The sequence below is a fragment of the Atractosteus spatula genome, unplaced genomic scaffold (genome assembly GCF_055471065.1).
Source record: "Atractosteus spatula isolate fAtrSpa1 unplaced genomic scaffold, fAtrSpa1.hap1 Scaffold_65, whole genome shotgun sequence".
NCBI lineage: Eukaryota > Metazoa > Chordata > Actinopteri > Semionotiformes > Lepisosteidae > Atractosteus > Atractosteus spatula.
In genome coordinates, this window is record NW_028296896.1 from 187,870 (window position 1) to 207,141 (window position 19,272).

The following is a 19,272-nucleotide window of genomic DNA, read 5'->3' on the forward strand; positions in this document are numbered from 1 at the left end:
CTACTCCAGAGGCACCGGCGCCCAGCTGAACCGCGCAAAGAGCCTGGTGAAGCTGTTTGGAACCTGGCCGTACGTACCTGAAATCACTGGAGGATTGAAGGAGACAACAGACCCGGTGAAGATCCTGGGGGTCCTGTTTCACACCTTGGACCCCTCGGGACTGAACTGGGAGGCCAGGTTCCGGAAGATCAGGCAGAAGCTGGGCCTTTGGCAACATCGATCCCTCACGTGGATTGGGAAGGCGCTGGTGCTGAAGGTGGAGATCCTGCCCTTGCTGCTCCACCTGGCAGTGGTGTACCCCCTACCTGTGAGAAGGAGAAAAGAACTGGTTAAGACAATCTTCGCCTTTGTCTGGGGCCACTCCTATGAGCGCATCCGCCGGACTGAAATGTGCAGACCCATCGAGGAAGGAGGCAGGGGGATCCTGAACTTCCCAGTGAAGTTGGACTGCATTTTCGTCGCCAACCTGTGCGTCATCCTGCACGGAAACCCGCCCCACCTGTGTGGCCGGTTCGTGAGCCTCTGGCTGGCGGCGAGTATGAGACACCTGGCCGTCTGGAGCAACACGACCCCGAAGGCTGAGCGGCTCCCACTGCACTACCGCCACGCAGTGCAGTGGCTGCGGGCACATCCAGAGGTACGGGACAGTAAAATAGCGCTGAGCCATAGGCTGATGTACCAGACAATCACTGCAGTGGACAGGCCAGCGCTCCTGGGTGTGCCCAGGGACATCTGGCAGCAGGCCCAACCAAAGGGCCTGGACAACAGACTTAAAGACCTGAACTGGCTCGGCGTGTGGGGTCGGATGGCGGTCAGGGCCGTCATGTACTCGCATGGACTATCAAAACAGAGCCAGTGCCCGAGGCACGGCTGCACAGGGGAAGAAACTGTCAACCATGTCTTTTGGGAGTGCGGGTTCGTGCAGAGGGTGTGGAAGTCCAGCCAGCACCTTTACGCACAGGTAGGACTGGGGTCCCTCCTGTCTCTGAACGTGGTAATGAAGGGCGTGCCCGGTTCCCGGAAGTGGAATGCAGCCTTCCTGCTATGGCTTTTAATCAGCCTTACCAAGCTCCACGTGTGGGACGCAAGAGCAGAGCTGGTCAGACATGGTGTGGAGAGGTCTGTTCCAGCCATACTGAAGAGGGTGAAGAGAGACGTCTCACGGAAGATCCGGTGGGACGTCCTCCGATGGGGATTCGCCGCTGCGAGAGAAAGATGGAAGGACTTGATCACGTGGTGTTAAAGGTGGTGGGTAGTATAAACTTTTAAGCACTGTGTTTTGTACCGTTTTCTAATAAAAACATAAAAAAAATCTGTTCTTATCAGTTTAATATCTGATACGTCCCCCATCGGGGGACCACATATTAAACGGATTTTTGGAACAGGGAGCTGGATCAGGAGCTTGCTCCGTCCTCTCCACGCATCGGCCCGGTATTGCAGCGCCTCCGGGAACGGTGCACTACCTTCTCTCAGCGGTGAAAAGACAGACGTAGCTAGCAAGCAAGCGAGGTGGACCGGAGCTCCTTCCTCTCCGGTCTCGTCTCTCGTCCATCTGTGCGTCTCTGTGTCTCTCTCTCTCCCCCTCCCCGTTCCCGTGCTCCCTCCGTGCACTTTCCCGCGCCTCGACTCTCTCGGCAAGCAGGCCGGCCCCCTTTTCGGCTCCCGTGCGTTTTCCCTCCAAAAAACTTAGTTTTTTCCTCCTTTTTCCAGGGAGGCAGGCGTGGCTTGTGTGTGTGTGTGTGTGTGTGTGTGTGTGTGTGTGTGTGTGTGTCCCCGTCCTTGCAGGCGGGCCCCTTTCGACAGCCGGCCGTTTTCCCTCCAAAAAACTTAGTATATACACCTTTTCTTTCTTTTTTTCGGCAGGCAGGCAGGTGTGTGTGTGTCCCCGTCCCTCCCGAGAGAGCGCTGCCCCTTGCCTCTGCCCGCAGGTGCCGACGGTCCGCTTTCGCTTGCAGCTCACTCGGCACGGCTGCTGCTGGTGGGAGGGGCCTAAGCTAAGGAGGCCGGCCGGCTGGCGCCCCCCGCGGCTGCGGTCGTTGTCGGGCCGTTGACAGGAGATCAAAGAGCAGGGCCCCCGCCCGGGACTGGCGGGCAGGCAGGCGAGCAAGCAGGCAGGCAAGAGAGGGGGAGAGCGGAGTCCGGGCGGCCGGCAGCCGCGTGCGGACCGGGCTCCAGAGGCGTCGGCCTGCGCCGCTGCGCGCCAGCCGGACGCCCGCGCGCCCGCCCAAGGCCGGCGTCGGGCATCGCTTCTCGGCCTTTTGGCTAAGATCAAGTGTAGTATCTGTTCTTATCAGTTTAATATCTGATACGTCCCCCATCGGGGGACCACATATTAAACGGATTTTTGGAACAGGGAGCTGGATCAGGAGCTTGCTCCGTCCTCTCCACGCATCGGCCCGGTATTGCAGCGCCTCCGGGAACGGTGCACTACCTTCTCTCAGCGGTGAAAAGACAGACGTAGCTAGCAAGCAAGCGAGGTGGACCGGAGCTCCTTCCTCTCCGGTCTCGTCTCTCGTCCATCTGTGCGTCTCTGTGTCTCTCTCTCTCCCCCTCCCCGTTCCCGTGCTCCCTCCGTGCACTTTCCCGCGCCTCGACTCTCTCGGCAAGCAGGCCGGCCCCCTTTTCGGCTCCCGTGCGTTTTCCCTCCAAAAAACTTAGTTTTTTCCTCCTTTTTCCAGGGAGGCAGGCGTGGCTTGTGTGTGTGTGTGTGTGTGTGTGTGTGTGTGTGTGTGTGTGTGTGTGTGTGTGTGTGTGTGTCCCCGTCCTTGCAGGCGGGCCCCTTTCGACAGCCGGCCGTTTTCCCTCCAAAAAACTTAGTATATACACCTTTTCTTTCTTTTTTTCGGCAGGCAGGCAGGTGTGTGTGTGTCCCCGTCCCTCCCGAGAGAGCGCTGCCCCTTGCCTCTGCCCGCAGGTGCCGACGGTCCGCTTTCGCTTGCAGCTCACTCGGCACGGCTGCTGCTGGTGGGAGGGGCCTAAGCTAAGGAGGCCGGCCGGCTGGCGCCCCCCGCGGCTGCGGTCGTTGTCGGGCCGTTGACAGGAGATCAAAGAGCAGGGCCCCCGCCCGGGACTGGCGGGCAGGCAGGCGAGCAAGCAGGCAGGCAAGAGAGGGGGAGAGCGGAGTCCGGGCGGCCGGCAGCCGCGTGCGGACCGGGCTCCAGAGGCGTCGGCCTGCGCCGCTGCGCGCCAGCCGGACGCCCGCGCGCCCGCCCAAGGCCGGCGTCGGGCATCGCTTCTCGGCCTTTTGGCTAAGATCAAGGTTTAAGCCGGCAAGCCCGCAATTCCGAGGTCTTAGTCAGAGGGTCGGGAAGGCGGCGGGAGGACGGGAAAGGCTGGAAGGAGTGACGCAGCGGGAGAAGGATTGACCGGAGCAGCGGAGCGTTGGGTTGGAGCTTGGAGGATCGAGACGGCGGCGGTGACGAGTGGAATTGCTGGCCTGTGGATGTGAACGGGAGACGGTGGCGGAGCGTTCCTGGGACCTGGAAGTGCGTTTCGGATCCGTGGTTGGAGATGGAGGCGGGACATCCTTGGGCGAGGAAGGAGCAACGGAAGGACTCCATCCGTTTCACCTTGCGAGACCGAGAGGAACCCGGGACTTGGACCAGAGATAAGTTCAAGACTTTTGTTTTGAAAAAGGTTTTGGATGTGAAACTGCCGGACATACTATGTTTGCAGGACTATTGTGATCGCGGGATTTTTGAGTTAACCTTGGTTTCGAGTGAGCTTTGTTTTGAGTTATGGAGGAAGATTTTGGAGAGAAAGGGAGAGGCTCCGTTGAGCCTCTTCCGTGTGACTCCTATGTTTGCCGGAAGTTTACGGAAAATGACTGTTTTTGTTTTTGATCCATTTGTTTCAGAAGAGGACATTGAGGTTTTTTTGAATGAATTTGTGTTGTTGCAGGGAAAGGGGGAGAGGGAATTGGACTCTGAGGGGGTTTGGACGGGCAGGCGGGTTTACTGGATGAGGTTACGGTTTGGGGGTACAGAAGAGGGAGGGGTGCTACATCCCCCTGCCTTTTTTGAGATCGGGTCGGAGAGGGGATACCTGGTTTACCCAGGACAGCCCCTCGCATGTCGGAGATGTGGGGTTTTGGGTCATTATGCTGCAAAATGTACTATGGTGTTTTGTAGTCGATGTAAGGAACGGGGGCATGTACTGAAGGCCTGTAGGAAAGAGGTCCGATGTTTTTCATGTGGGGAGCTAGGTCATGTTTTTAGAAGCTGTGTGGGGAGGAAGACGGTTAGGGCTGAGCAAGATAAGTTAGAAGAAAAGACAAGGGTTGCTGACGGGAAAGGGGAGTTGGGTAGTGCGCAAGAGGAGGAAGTGGATAAGATGAGGAGGGATGGAATGGGATCTGCAGGGCTAAGTGTAGATGAAACAGTAGGAGGCAGTGTTGTTAAGGTACCAGATAAGGAGGGTGTGGATGAGAGTGTGGGGAGGGGCAATTGTGAGTTAGCGGTGGAGGTGAAGGGGGTTGCACAAGTTGTGACGCAGGAAGTGGAGAATGTAGTTAGGATAGGGGATTGTGTGGGATGCACGAGTGGGAGCGGAAAGGGTGGGATGAAGACAGATAAGGAAGGTGCGGTGGATGAGAGGGTTAGGAGTCAGGGGGTTAGTGTGGTTATGGATTTAGATAAGGAGGGGATGGGTGGGAGTACGGAAAGGGTTGTTGGTGAACAGGTGGAGGCGCCGATGGATGGTGTGCAAGTAGAGCTGTCCAAAGTGGAAGTGGTGGAAAGTATGAATGTTGGAGAAAGTGTGGGGCGTCCGAGGGAGAAGGCGGGAAAACAAATGGAAAAATGCGAGGACGGGGCGGTATCTAGTGGCAGAGAGGTGAGGGAGGTTGGCATGTGTGATAAACAAGCAGAGAGGAGTGCACCAGAGACTAGAGTAGAGGAGGCGAGAGGAGCAGCTGTAGATGTATGTGCGACAGGAAGACATAGTAACACCAATGAAGATCGAATGCGTACCTGGGATCTTACAGATAGCGATGTGGAGAGGGAGTACGCGGAATGTGTGAAACAATGTAGAATAGAATGGGAGAAGGAAGGGCACATCGAGGTTCCGTTACCGGGTATACCGTGGGACTTAATACCTGCAGCGAGGGTGCCAGAAGTTGAATTGAATGAAGAAAATTTTCCACCCTTAGGGTCCGTAGGGGCCGTGGGGGAGAAGAAAGGTATGAAGACAGGTTCTGTGGTAGTGGAGGGTACTGGGAAAAAAGGAAGCAATGGTGGGCAAGTAAGTGGAAGAGGGTGTACAGAGGGGCATCAACCGGAGAAGGCGAACAATACTTGTAAGGAGTGGAAGCAGGTTGAATTAAACCAGGATTGGCAGAAACGGATAAAGGTCAAACAGAAGAAATGCTTGGCTACAGTGCAAGAAGTAGAACGGAAGTTTCCAGGGTGTTGTATAGAATTGGTGAAGGAAGGGGATACTCCGGGTGCGTTTCGAATGGGTGGGGAAACGAGGGAGGAGTGTAAACAGATTAGCAAGATGTTGTATGGAGCTTTATGTAAAAGTTTGAAGATGTGAACGACGGTCTTTGTGGGTTTTATGTGTTGTGAGTATGGGAATGATTTGTGATTAGGGGAGGGATTGATTTGCATACAGGGTGGGGTTATGTTAATGAATGGTTGATATACGTTTGGTGTAGTTGAGATTTGGGTTTGATATTTGGGGTTTTTGGTTATAACGAGTTTTGATGTATGGACTTTTGTATTTTGTAATAAAAAAAAAAAAAAAATCTGTTCTTATCAGTTTAATATCTGATACGTCCCCCATCGGGGGACCACATATTAAACGGATTTTTGGAACAGGGAGCTGGATCAGGAGCTTGCTCCGTCCTCTCCACGCATCGGCCCGGTATTGCAGCGCCTCCGGGAACGGTGCACTACCTTCTCTCAGCGGTGAAAAGACAGACGTAGCTAGCAAGCAAGCGAGGTGGACCGGAGCTCCTTCCTCTCCGGTCTCGTCTCTCGTCCATCTGTGCGTCTCTGTGTCTCTCTCTCTCCCCCTCCCCGTTCCCGTGCTCCCTCCGTGCACTTTCCCGCGCCTCGACTCTCTCGGCAAGCAGGCCGGCCCCCTTTTCGGCTCCCGTGCGTTTTCCCTCCAAAAAACTTAGTTTTTTCCTCCTTTTTCCAGGGAGGCAGGCGTGGCTTGTGTGTGTGTGTGTGTGTGTGTGTGTGTGTGTGTGTGTGTGTGTCCCCGTCCTTGCAGGCGGGCCCCTTTCGACAGCCGGCCGTTTTCCCTCCAAAAAACTTAGTATATACACCTTTTCTTTCTTTTTTTCGGCAGGCAGGCAGGTGTGTGTGTGTCCCCGTCCCTCCCGAGAGAGCGCTGCCCCTTGCCTCTGCCCGCAGGTGCCGACGGTCCGCTTTCGCTTGCAGCTCACTCGGCACGGCTGCTGCTGGTGGGAGGGGCCTAAGCTAAGGAGGCCGGCCGGCTGGCGCCCCCCGCGGCTGCGGTCGTTGTCGGGCCGTTGACAGGAGATCAAAGAGCAGGGCCCCCGCCCGGGACTGGCGGGCAGGCAGGCGAGCAAGCAGGCAGGCAAGAGAGGGGGAGAGCGGAGTCCGGGCGGCCGGCAGCCGCGTGCGGACCGGGCTCCAGAGGCGTCGGCCTGCGCCGCTGCGCGCCAGCCGGACGCCCGCGCGCCCGCCCAAGGCCGGCGTCGGGCATCGCTTCTCGGCCTTTTGGCTAAGATCAAGTGTAGTATCTGTTCTTATCAGTTTAATATCTGATACGTCCCCCATCGGGGGACCACATATTAAACGGATTTTTGGAACAGGGAGCTGGATCAGGAGCTTGCTCCGTCCTCTCCACGCATCGGCCCGGTATTGCAGCGCCTCCGGGAACGGTGCACTACCTTCTCTCAGCGGTGAAAAGACAGACGTAGCTAGCAAGCAAGCGAGGTGGACCGGAGCTCCTTCCTCTCCGGTCTCGTCTCTCGTCCATCTGTGCGTCTCTGTGTCTCTCTCTCTCCCCCTCCCCGTTCCCGTGCTCCCTCCGTGCACTTTCCCGCGCCTCGACTCTCTCGGCAAGCAGGCCGGCCCCCTTTTCGGCTCCCGTGCGTTTTCCCTCCAAAAAACTTAGTTTTTTCCTCCTTTTTCCAGGGAGGCAGGCGTGGCTTGTGTGTGTGTGTGTGTGTGTGTGTGTGTGTGTGTGTGTGTGTGTGTGTGTGTGCCCCGTCCTTGCAGGCGGGCCCCTTTCGACAGCCGGCCGTTTTCCCTCCAAAAAACTTAGTATATACACCTTTTCTTTCTTTTTTTCGGCAGGCAGGCAGGTGTGTGTGTGTCCCCGTCCCTCCCGAGAGAGCGCTGCCCCTTGCCTCTGCCCGCAGGTGCCGACGGTCCGCTTTCGCTTGCAGCTCACTCGGCACGGCTGCTGCTGGTGGGAGGGGCCTAAGCTAAGGAGGCCGGCCGGCTGGCGCCCCCCGCGGCTGCGGTCGTTGTCGGGCCGTTGACAGGAGATCAAAGAGCAGGGCCCCCGCCCGGGACTGGCGGGCAGGCAGGCGAGCAAGCAGGCAGGCAAGAGAGGGGGAGAGCGGAGTCCGGGCGGCCGGCAGCCGCGTGCGGACCGGGCTCCAGAGGCGTCGGCCTGCGCCGCTGCGCGCCAGCCGGACGCCCGCGCGCCCGCCCAAGGCCGGCGTCGGGCATCGCTTCTCGGCCTTTTGGCTAAGATCAAGTGTAGTATCTGTTCTTATCAGTTTAATATCTGATACGTCCCCCATCGGGGGACCACATATTAAACGGATTTTTGGAACAGGGAGCTGGATCAGGAGCTTGCTCCGTCCTCTCCACGCATCGGCCCGGTATTGCAGCGCCTCCGGGAACGGTGCACTACCTTCTCTCAGCGGTGAAAAGACAGACGTAGCTAGCAAGCAAGCGAGGTGGACCGGAGCTCCTTCCTCTCCGGTCTCGTCTCTCGTCCATCTGTGCGTCTCTGTGTCTCTCTCTCTCCCCCTCCCCGTTCCCGTGCTCCCTCCGTGCACTTTCCCGCGCCTCGACTCTCTCGGCAAGCAGGCCGGCCCCCTTTTCGGCTCCCGTGCGTTTTCCCTCCAAAAAACTTAGTTTTTTCCTCCTTTTTCCAGGGAGGCAGGCGTGGCTTGTGTGTGTGTGTGTGTGTGTGTGTGTGTGTGTGTGTGTGTGTGTGTGTGTGTGTGTGTGTCCCCGTCCTTGCAGGCGGGCCCCTTTCGACAGCCGGCCGTTTTCCCTCCAAAAAACTTAGTATATACACCTTTTCTTTCTTTTTTTCGGCAGGCAGGCAGGTGTGTGTGTGTCCCCGTCCCTCCCGAGAGAGCGCTGCCCCTTGCCTCTGCCCGCAGGTGCCGACGGTCCGCTTTCGCTTGCAGCTCACTCGGCACGGCTGCTGCTGGTGGGAGGGGCCTAAGCTAAGGAGGCCGGCCGGCTGGCGCCCCCCGCGGCTGCGGTCGTTGTCGGGCCGTTGACAGGAGATCAAAGAGCAGGGCCCCCGCCCGGGACTGGCGGGCAGGCAGGCGAGCAAGCAGGCAGGCAAGAGAGGGGGAGAGCGGAGTCCGGGCGGCCGGCAGCCGCGTGCGGACCGGGCTCCAGAGGCGTCGGCCTGCGCCGCTGCGCGCCAGCCGGACGCCCGCGCGCCCGCCCAAGGCCGGCGTCGGGCATCGCTTCTCGGCCTTTTGGCTAAGATCAAGTGTAGTATCTGTTCTTATCAGTTTAATATCTGATACGTCCCCCATCGGGGGACCACATATTAAACGGATTTTTGGAACAGGGAGCTGGATCAGGAGCTTGCTCCGTCCTCTCCACGCATCGGCCCGGTATTGCAGCGCCTCCGGGAACGGTGCACTACCTTCTCTCAGCGGTGAAAAGACAGACGTAGCTAGCAAGCAAGCGAGGTGGACCGGAGCTCCTTCCTCTCCGGTCTCGTCTCTCGTCCATCTGTGCGTCTCTGTGTCTCTCTCTCTCCCCCTCCCCGTTCCCGTGCTCCCTCCGTGCACTTTCCCGCGCCTCGACTCTCTCGGCAAGCAGGCCGGCCCCCTTTTCGGCTCCCGTGCGTTTTCCCTCCAAAAAACTTAGTTTTTTCCTCCTTTTTCCAGGGAGGCAGGCGTGGCTTGTGTGTGTGTGTGTGTGTGTGTGTGTGTGTGTGTGTGTGTGTGTCCCCGTCCTTGCAGGCGGGCCCCTTTCGACAGCCGGCCGTTTTCCCTCCAAAAAACTTAGTATATACACCTTTTCTTTCTTTTTTTCGGCAGGCAGGCAGGTGTGTGTGTGTCCCCGTCCCTCCCGAGAGAGCGCTGCCCCTTGCCTCTGCCCGCAGGTGCCGACGGTCCGCTTTCGCTTGCAGCTCACTCGGCACGGCTGCTGCTGGTGGGAGGGGCCTAAGCTAAGGAGGCCGGCCGGCTGGCGCCCCCCGCGGCTGCGGTCGTTGTCGGGCCGTTGACAGGAGATCAAAGAGCAGGGCCCCCGCCCGGGACTGGCGGGCAGGCAGGCGAGCAAGCAGGCAGGCAAGAGAGGGGGAGAGCGGAGTCCGGGCGGCCGGCAGCCGCGTGCGGACCGGGCTCCAGAGGCGTCGGCCTGCGCCGCTGCGCGCCAGCCGGACGCCCGCGCGCCCGCCCAAGGCCGGCGTCGGGCATCGCTTCTCGGCCTTTTGGCTAAGATCTGAAGATACGTGGCATGACCGCGGTCTGAGGACTTAGCTGGGAGACCGAGAGAGCAGCGGCGGAGAGGAGAGAGGAGAGCATCGGCGGCGGCGGCAGCGGCGGCGGACGATTTCTACAACCCACCAGATGGAGCGGCGGAGCGGAGAGGACGGAGGGATGGAGCCGGCTCCTGAAGGCGCTTTTGATACGGCAGGGAGGACCCTGGCCGGAGAAGACCGTGGAAGAACTGGAAAAGGACCTGCGAAGGAGGGAGGAAGAAGTTATGCAGCAGCTGCGGCTTCATCTAGAAGTTCGGCGGGAAGACCACTAGAGGGCGCTGGCAGTCGTGAAGGTCAGTTGAGACACACAATTAGGTTTGTGCAGAAGGAAGAAGCTGGAGAAAGAGTTTTGAGGGACAGAGAAATTTTTGGGGATGATATCATTCGTGGTGTCTTTGGTCTGAGTCCCACTGATGTGTATTGTTTTCAAGATTTTTTGGGGAAAAAGACCTATGACCTGTTCTTGACCAGCAGAGCGGTTTGCCAAAAAGTCTGGGAGACAGCCAAAACTAAAAAAGAGGAGAAGCCATTATGTGATTATATTGTGGAACCTTTGTTTATAAGAGAAAACAGACCTCTGATTGTCCAGATGTTTAATCCCTATGTGCCCGAAGAAGACATTGAGGTATTTCTGAAGCGTTTTGTGGACTTAACAGCCAAAGGAACCAAAATAATGGACAGAAATAGGTATTGGACAGGGAAGATTAGGTTTTTTGCCCGTTTGAGGACTGCCAGCACTCAAGAAGACGGTTTTTTGCATCCCCCTGCGATGTTTTTTATTGGAGCGAATCGTGGATACCTCAGTTACCCGGGACAACCACTGACATGCAGGAGGTGTGGAGGTGAGGGACATTTCGCAGCTAATTGCAGGGAGCTGATGTGCAAACGCTGCGGGAAAACGGGACATCTGGGAGCAGACTGCAAGGCGACAAAGACATGCAACCTGTGCGGGGAGAATGGCCATTTGTATAAGGACTGCCCTCTGAGCCATATCTCGGTAAGCAGGGAGGCAGCAGGGGGCGTGTCTGGGGTTGCTGGGCCTTCTTTGTCCCTTTCTGTTTCAGGTACAGAGAAGGGAGAGGAGGCGACTGGAGTGTCAGAAGAAACAGAGGAGGATACAGGGAGAGAAGCAGCAGACGGGGGGAGGCAGAAATCGGTGGAAGATCGGGAGCTAGAGAGCAGAAGTCCCACCCCGGATCCAGAGGTAGACGCGGAAGATGGTTCAGCAACAGTAGAGGACATTGCTGCTCGGACGGCCAAAAACCTTGAGGCCATGCAGGACATAATGAGCAACATTGAGCAAACCATAGGGGTCAGAGAAGAGGTGGAACGAACTGGTGGAACTGCAAAAAGGAAATTAGAAATGGGAGGAAGTAGCGAGGAGGTCTCAACCCCTGAGGTGGTTGCTGACACGGCTCCTCAGACAAGTATGGAACCTGAAAAACAGACAGAAAGTTTTTTGGGCCACAGTAAACGACCCTGTGGCTTAGTTGGACTGATAGTGGCTGCGACAGAGGACTTTCTGTCTGAGCAGAAAATAAATGAGGAGGGGCAGATTGATTTTACATCTGTCCCAAATTTGGTTAAATTAGTACAAGAGGGCGTGGTCTTTGAAGTAGAGGGCAAAAACCTAATTAGGATCACAAGTAGGGAACAGAAGTCCGCTATGGCTGCGCAGCAGGTTCTGGTGGACCTAATTAAGGATAGGGAGGCCCAAAAGGCTGGGGATTTAGCTAGGAAAGACCGCCAGCGGAGGTATGAGGAGTTACGCCGGAAGGTGTGGCAGACAGGAAGCCTCTGGAGGCTTGATATCGAGACCACCAGTGCTTTCCTTAAGCAAACTACATGGTACAGGGAGGGGGTGAGATACCCGAAAGGGTTTGAGAAAATTAAGGACATCCTCAGGCAGTTCAGCAGTGTTAAGATCACTTTTGATCATAGTGGAAGGGAAGTGCTGGGGATGAGCCTTGAAGGTAAAAAGAAGGAGGACGTGATTAGATGCGGATCAGAATTACAGGCATATATCAAAGAGGGTGAGGGGAGAGCCCAAAAAGCCTGGACTTAACCCTTTTTTTCAATGAGCAGCATCTTGACAATTAATGTGCGAGGGCTGCGTGATAGGGCTAAGAGAGTGGCTGTTTTTGAATATATCAGAGATTTGAAACCGACTGTGTGTTTTTTACAGGAGGTACATATCAAGGATGAAAGAGATAAGGAGACGCTGTCCGCCTTGTGGGACCGTGGCCCCTCAAGGTGGAGCATTGGAAAGGTAAACTCTACCGGGGTAGGGATCCTGTTCGGGAACCCTCAAACGGAATGCGGAGAGGTGAGGGTGAGTGAGCCGGGAAGGTTGTTGTGTGTGGATGCGAGGGTCAACGGGATAGACGGTAGGTTTGTGTGTGTGTATGCTCCAGCTGCAATTAGGGAAAGGAGGGATTTCTTGACTAATTTGGGTCCTTTATGTGTGACAAACAAGGCTGTAGTGATTGGCGGGGATTTTAATATTGATATTGATAATGAGAAGGATGGGGATGCCCGAAAGGTAAAGAATATTTTGAGAATGTACAGTTTGAAGGACAGTCATAAAATGAGTATCCCACCCCAAGTGGGATGTACCTGGAGCAACACGAGGGGTGTGTGCAGAAAACTAGACTATGTTTTCGTATCTAGCACAATCAAGGTGGGAACCGTTAAAGTCACTCCAGTTTGGTTCTCTGACCATTGTGTTGTGAATGTTGGGATAGTGGATTTTGGAATTAATTTTGGAAGAGGGGTCTGGAGATTAAATTGTTCGGTTCTGGAAGAAACGAAGTACATAAAGAAGATGGAAAGGTTTTTAACAAGGTTTCTGAATAAAAGACCGGACGACAGATCTCTAGTAGAGATCTGGGAAGAAGCCAAGATGGTGATAGGAAAGATCTCCAGGAAATACTGTAGGGAGAGGAGGAAGGAGGAGAAGGAGGAATTAGAGAATCTCGAGAGAGATTTGGAGAAAGCCTATAACAGTGGAAATGGTACAGCGCCCTCTAGTGAGAAAAAAGTTACAACTCTTGTCAAACAGATAAAGGAGTATTATGAGAAGAGGGCAAGAGATTTTCTGTTCAGAGCGAGGGTGGAGTTTCTAGAAAAATATGAGACATGTTCTACCTTTTTCTTTAACAAGATTCGAAAGAGGCAGGAGAAGAGAGTATTACAAGCTGTCTCTGACTCTGGTGGTGGACAGATTACAGATCAAGAGGGAATGCTGCGAGAAGTATCTAGTTTTTATGGGAACCTTTTTTCAGAAAAGGTAAGTGAAAGGGAAGCAGCGGGAGCGATACTTCAGAACTTGCAGACAACCCTGTCAGAAGAACAGAAAGCTGATTTGGAAAAACCTTTTGAACTGCTTGAGCTGGAAGAGGCGATGAAGTCTCTGAAAAGGGGGAAGGTGCCGGGGGTCGATGGAATTCCAGTAGAGTTCTATGGCACTTTCTGGAGAATTTTAGGCCCTTTTCTTTTGGAACTAATAAAAGAGATTTTTAGCAAGGAACGTATGGGTAAGTCCATGAGGGAAGGCATTTTAACCCTGATTTTTAAGAAAGGAGACCGTACGTCCTTGAAAAACTGGAGGCCCCTAACGCTTTTATGCGCTGATTATAAGATAATGGCAAAAGCGCTTGTCTATCGTGTAGCTCAGGTGATGCCGAGCATAATAGGCAAGGACCAGACTAGTGGAGTGAAAGGGAGGTCGGGAAAATGGACCCTGCAGTTATTAAGGGATGCTGTATCATGGGCTGAACAGAGGAAGGTTCCTCTATTATTAGCCAACTTAGATCTGGAGAAGGCTTTTGACAGGGTCTCGCACAAATTCTTATGGCTGGTTTTGGAGAACTTAGGTTTTGGACCAACGGTGATCAGCTGGATCAGAACCCTATACAACGACGTGGGGAGCAGAGCGGCAGTGAATGGTTGGATAGGAGATTTTATCAACCAGAAAGCCGGAGTGAGGCAAGGTTGCCCTCTCTCGCCTTTGTTATTTGCGATCTACATAGAGCCTTTCGCATGTGCAATTAGAAGAGAGGACAAAATAGATGGCTTGATCTTGCCTGGGAGCGGAGGCGAAAGAGTTAAATTAACCATGTATGCAGATGATGTAACTTTATTAGCAGGCACAACATCTAGTTTGACCTTCGCTTTGGATGTTTTTAAAGTCTTTGCGAGAGCATCGGGCGCCTGTCTAAATGCAGAGAAAAGTACGGTGAAGGCTTTTGGTTCTAGCGAGATATCACAGCAGTGGGCCAGTGGTTTTAGATTATGTACAGGACCCATCAAGATCTTGGGTCTTGACTTTTTACGGAGGGGATCGGGGCAATGCAACTGGGCCTCTAGAATCAAGGAAGTCAGAAGGAAGCTGGGATTATGGAGCAAGTTAAAGCTGACCCTAGTTGGGAAGGTTTTAATCTTGAAAGTCGACATTTTACCGCTTTTAGTGTATTTGGTATACGTGTACCCACTGCCGGCAAGGTACAGACGCCTTTTAGTTGGTGAGGTGTTTCGTTTTATATGGGGAGGGAAATACGAATACATTAAAAGAGTGGATATGGTTCGACAAATAGAACAGGGTGGCAGAGAAGTCCCTGACTTTCCAATGAAGTTGGACTGTATCTATGTGTCTAACCTGTGTGTTGCTTTGAACTCACCTGTGAATCATGCTTATCAGTATTTTGTGAGATTTTGGCTGGCGCAGCATATGAGAATGGTGGTGACATGGTCGAACGCTGTGCCGCACGGGGGAGACCTCCCCTGGTATTATAAACATGCAACAGGGTGGATGAGGAAATATTGGGACAAGGGGGACGCCTCGATATTACTGAAACACAGATGTCTATACCAGCAAATAATAGAGACAACCAAGGTTCCGGCAGAGCGGAGAGGAAAAGAAGCTGTGTGGTCCCGAATCCAGCCACGGGGTTTGGACCATAAGTTTATTGATCTTAATTGGAGAATTGTGTGGGGAAGATTGCCGGTTAGAGAAGTGCTCTATAAGCACAAATTGACAAGGTCTGCAACATGTCCAAGAGAGGGATGTAAGAGCCCTGAGACAATTAAACATGCTTTAATGGAGTGTGGTTTTGCACAAAAAGTTTGGAAGAAATGTAATCGCTTCTTCAGGCTGTTGGACGAATCTTTTAGTATCTCAATGGCAGTAGTGCTGTATGGAATAAAGGGGGGGGGCAAAGTGGGCAGCGTCAACTTTTTACTATGGTTGATAATAAGTATGATTAAAGCAGAGATGTGGACGGCTCGGGACATTCTGATTAAAAAGGGGAAAGTAATAACGGTGCACAGCGTCTATCAGAAAGTACTACATGAAATAAAATGCCGAATAAAAAGAGATACACAGAGGTGGGGATATCACGCTGCCCGGGAGAGGTGGAAGGGTTTAGTTTTGTTGTAAGAATATGTATGTAATTTTGTGTTGAACCCTGTTTTTCTGTTTCAATGATGTACGATGGTAATGTTTAATGTCTTGGACTCTGTATATGTATTTTTGATGTAAGTTTTATACTTTTGTAATAAAAAAAAAAAAAAAAAATCTGTTCTTATCAGTTTAATATCTGATACGTCCCCCATCGGGGGACCACATATTAAACGGATTTTTGGAACAGGGAGCTGGATCAGGAGCTTGCTCCGTCCTCTCCACGCATCGGCCCGGTATTGCAGCGCCTCCGGGAACGGTGCACTACCTTCTCTCAGCGGTGAAAAGACAGACGTAGCTAGCAAGCAAGCGAGGTGGACCGGAGCTCCTTCCTCTCCGGTCTCGTCTCTCGTCCATCTGTGCGTCTCTGTGTCTCTCTCTCTCCCCCTCCCCGTTCCCGTGCTCCCTCCGTGCACTTTCCCGCGCCTCGACTCTCTCGGCAAGCAGGCCGGCCCCCTTTTCGGCTCCCGTGCGTTTTCCCTCCAAAAAACTTAGTTTTTTCCTCCTTTTTCCAGGGAGGCAGGCGTGGCTTGTGTGTGTGTGTGTGTGTGTGTGTGTGTGTGTGTGTGTGTGTGTCCCCGTCCTTGCAGGCGGGCCCCTTTCGACAGCCGGCCGTTTTCCCTCCAAAAAACTTAGTATATACACCTTTTCTTTCTTTTTTTCGGCAGGCAGGCAGGTGTGTGTGTGTCCCCGTCCCTCCCGAGAGAGCGCTGCCCCTTGCCTCTGCCCGCAGGTGCCGACGGTCCGCTTTCGCTTGCAGCTCACTCGGCACGGCTGCTGCTGGTGGGAGGGGCCTAAGCTAAGGAGGCCGGCCGGCTGGCGCCCCCCGCGGCTGCGGTCGTTGTCGGGCCGTTGACAGGAGATCAAAGAGCAGGGCCCCCGCCCGGGACTGGCGGGCAGGCAGGCGAGCAAGCAGGCAGGCAAGAGAGGGGGAGAGCGGAGTCCGGGCGGCCGGCAGCCGCGTGCGGACCGGGCTCCAGAGGCGTCGGCCTGCGCCGCTGCGCGCCAGCCGGACGCCCGCGCGCCCGCCCAAGGCCGGCGTCGGGCATCGCTTCTCGGCCTTTTGGCCAAGTTCCGACGATACGTGGCATGACCGCGGTCCGAGGACTTGTCAAAAGGTGAAGACGACGAAGGCGAGGAGGAGAAGGAGAAGACGACGAACGGCGGAACCAGACCAGACCAGACGGGCGGATCCTTACCACCAGAAGACCGGAGCAGACGTCCACCAAAGGTCACCACGGGTAGTCGCCCTGGGTTGAGCCCAGGGGGCGAAGTGGGGCCTCCAAGATGACGGCGGTCGGCGGTGGTGAGCGGGCCCGCGGTCCGGCGGCTGTGCACCCTCTGTCCCGTGAGGGGCTGATGCGGTGCACAGTGCGCTTTGTGGTGAAGGATGCGGAGAGGAAGAAGGACTGGATGAACCGTGAGCGGTTTGAACGAGTGGTCCTGATGAAGGCTTTGGGGATCGAGTTGAAGGACATCGATTGTTTGCAAGACTTCCCGGTTCGAGGGATTTACGACCTGTCTCTCGCGAGCGACGAACTTTGTGAGAAGGCTTGGGAGAGAGTGTGCGAGGGAAAGGAGGTGGCTCCACTTAATGAGTTCCTGATAGAGCCGTTGTTCGCCAGGGAACTCAGGACTTTGACAATTCATTTGTTTAACCACCGGGTACCAGAAAGGGACATAATTACCTTTTTATCCAGGTTCGTGGATGTCCAGGGAGAAGGCCAGAAAGATTTAGACGTCCTCAGAGTGTGGACTGGTAAGAGGCGCTATACGGTGAGGCTGAGACCTAAGCCGTCTGAGGGCGAGGGTGTGGTTCACCCCCCGGCTTATTTTTCAATAGGGCCTAATAGGGGTTACCTCTTTTACCCGGGCCAACCTGTGACATGTAAGAAATGTTTTCAGAGAGGACATGTGGCTATGAACTGTCCCGGTGGTGTGTGTCGAAAGTGTAAGGCCACAACTCATGACACAAAGGATTGCACCAAGGTTTTGACATGTGACCTATGTGGGGCAGAAGGCCATGTTTACAGGGTCTGTCCGAGGAAGAGCCGGAGTTTTGCAGATGTGGTGCGGACCTCGGCGGAGGGCTCGAGGGGAGACGAGACCAGACCACCGCAGAAGGCTGCGACCACCCAGAGGCCTTGTGCAGACGTAAGAGAGGACAGAGGCGATAGACCAGAGGAGCCAGCAACGGCGACCGAGGTACCTGAAGAGGCGCGTCCGGGGACCTCATCATGGGCCGAACAGGTGGAGGAGGCAGAATCGGGGTCGCCGGAGTGGTCCATCCAGCCGAGCAGGGCCACAAAGAGGAAGTCGGCGGCTGAAAAGAGAAGAATGAGGTCTGACGTGTGCTTGTTTGAGACGGTGACCAATCGTTTCCAGGTCCTAGATTCCGAGGAGGACTCGGAAACCAGCGACGTCGAGGTCCAGAAGGTAGAAGATGGAGAGAGTGGACAGAGAAGGCCGAGACGTAAAAAGGCGATTGCTGTAAAGAGGGCGAGGGGGGAGGGTAAGAAAGGGGGTAGGAAGGAGGAAGGGGTGGAGGAGGGTGTAGAGGGGGAAGGGGAAGGGGAAGGGGGCAGGGAAGGGGGGGGTGGGGAGGAAGGGGAACAGAGGGAGGGGGGTGAAGAGCTGGGTAAGGAGGCTGACCCCTTGGAAGCCTCAGCCGCGGTTAGTACGCTCGATGACCCCATACCCCCGGGCCAAGGGGACATAGTGGTGGAACAGGAAGTTTCTGTTTCGGAGACCTCAGAACAGTCCGGGAAAGACGGCGGTACCCACCTTCTGACCTCCGATGATCCTGGGGTAAGTCCATCATCCCTGGGGGAGGGGTCCCCGCAGGTTCCAAGTGGGATGGAGAATGTCCTTAGCCCTATCGGAATACAAAGTGACTTTAGTTTGGGAGACGGGTTACAGCTGCGGACTCCTTTTGATCCAACATGAGTCGCACAGTATGTACGGTTAACGCCAGAGGGCTTAAAAATCATGTTAAGCGGATTGGCGTCTTTAAATATTTAGAAGCGCGCCAATTCGGCTTTTGTTTCCTGCAGGAGGTACATTTAGGCACGAGAGGTGATATTGCCACCTTTAAGAGAGATTGGGTTAAAGGGGAGTCTTGGTGGAGCGTAGGGGGAGTGCACTCGTCTGGAATTGGGATCCTTTGTGGAACCCCGAATTTCACGGCTAACGATGTCAATATCATAGTCCCGGGAAGGCTTATGGTCGTAGATGGTGTATGGGACGGACTGCAGGTCCGTCTGATAGCTGTCTACGGGCCTGCCGAAAGGCGGCTCCAGGCGGCGTTTTTAAGAGATCTTGAGCCACATCTGTTTACTAATAGGGTGGTGGTGATGGGAGGGGATTTTAATATGGATGTGTGTGACGTGAGTGGTGCGAGTGTGGGTAGTTTTAAGGAATTAATATCACGGTTTCATTTAAAGGACGGTCATAAAGATCTTAGTCAGAGAGGGAGAATGCACACATGGAGTAACGGAAGGGGTGTTTTTAGAAGACTGGATTATATCTTCACCACCCTGCGTGGGTTGACACAGGCGGCACAGGTTACCCCGGTTTGGTTTTCAGATCATCTGTTGCTGTCGGTTGATCTGATACCAGATGGTATGGACCCTAAATCAAATTACTGGAAGCTGAACACGAAAGTGTTATTGGAAGCCGATTATCAGAGCATGATAGTTGCGCTTTTGGAACGCTTCCAGTTACAGAGGGGGAGGTACCCGACAGCGGTTCTTTGGTGGGAGGCCTGTAAAAGGGCTATCTCCAAAGCTTCTATTTCCTACTGTTGCCAAAAGAAAGTAGCAGAGAGAAGAGAGCTTGAGAGATTGCAGCAGGAACTTGAAGATCTGTATGTGGCTTCCAACCAGGGCGGTGCTTTTGATATGGCAAAAGTTTCAGAGCTCAAGCTCAGGCTGAAAGAACTTTGGTTAGAGCGAGCGAAGGATTTTTTGTTTAGGCTTAAGGGCACCCTGATGGAGGGCGAGGAGAAGTGCTCAGCTCAGTTCTTCGGCTCGGTCCGAGCCAGACAGAAGAAGACTCTCTTTGAGGGTCTGAGGAGAGAAGATGGGTCCATTGTCAGAGATATAGAAGGCATGGTGAGGTGTGCAACTAATTTTTACAGGTTT

General features: G+C 54.6%; 7 non-coding genes across 7 annotated transcripts; all 7 read left to right on the top strand.

Annotated features, from left to right (window-relative positions):
* The first annotated feature begins 1,281 nt into the window (after positions 1-1,281).
* Positions 1,282-1,465, top strand: LOC148805944 (U2 spliceosomal RNA). Its single transcript, XR_016089918.1, has one exon. It is a non-coding gene; the product is annotated as a U2 spliceosomal RNA (small nuclear RNA).
* A 777-nt stretch (positions 1,466-2,242) lies between these two features.
* On the top strand, positions 2,243-2,433 carry LOC148805945 (U2 spliceosomal RNA). Its single transcript, XR_016089906.1, has one exon. It is a non-coding gene; the product is annotated as a U2 spliceosomal RNA (small nuclear RNA).
* A 3,275-nt stretch (positions 2,434-5,708) lies between these two features.
* Positions 5,709-5,899, top strand: LOC148805946 (U2 spliceosomal RNA). The gene has a single exon (XR_016089914.1). It is a non-coding gene; the product is annotated as a U2 spliceosomal RNA (small nuclear RNA).
* Positions 5,900-6,676: 777 nt separating this feature from the next.
* On the top strand, positions 6,677-6,867 carry LOC148805947 (U2 spliceosomal RNA). Its single transcript, XR_016089907.1, has one exon. It is a non-coding gene; the product is annotated as a U2 spliceosomal RNA (small nuclear RNA).
* A 786-nt stretch (positions 6,868-7,653) lies between these two features.
* LOC148805948 (U2 spliceosomal RNA) lies at positions 7,654-7,844 on the top strand. Its single transcript, XR_016089908.1, has one exon. It is a non-coding gene; the product is annotated as a U2 spliceosomal RNA (small nuclear RNA).
* A 793-nt stretch (positions 7,845-8,637) lies between these two features.
* On the top strand, positions 8,638-8,828 carry LOC148805949 (U2 spliceosomal RNA). Its single transcript, XR_016089909.1, has one exon. It is a non-coding gene; the product is annotated as a U2 spliceosomal RNA (small nuclear RNA).
* A 6,388-nt stretch (positions 8,829-15,216) lies between these two features.
* Positions 15,217-15,400, top strand: LOC148805950 (U2 spliceosomal RNA). Its single transcript, XR_016089922.1, has one exon. It is a non-coding gene; the product is annotated as a U2 spliceosomal RNA (small nuclear RNA).
* The last annotated feature ends 3,872 nt before the right edge of the window (positions 15,401-19,272 follow it).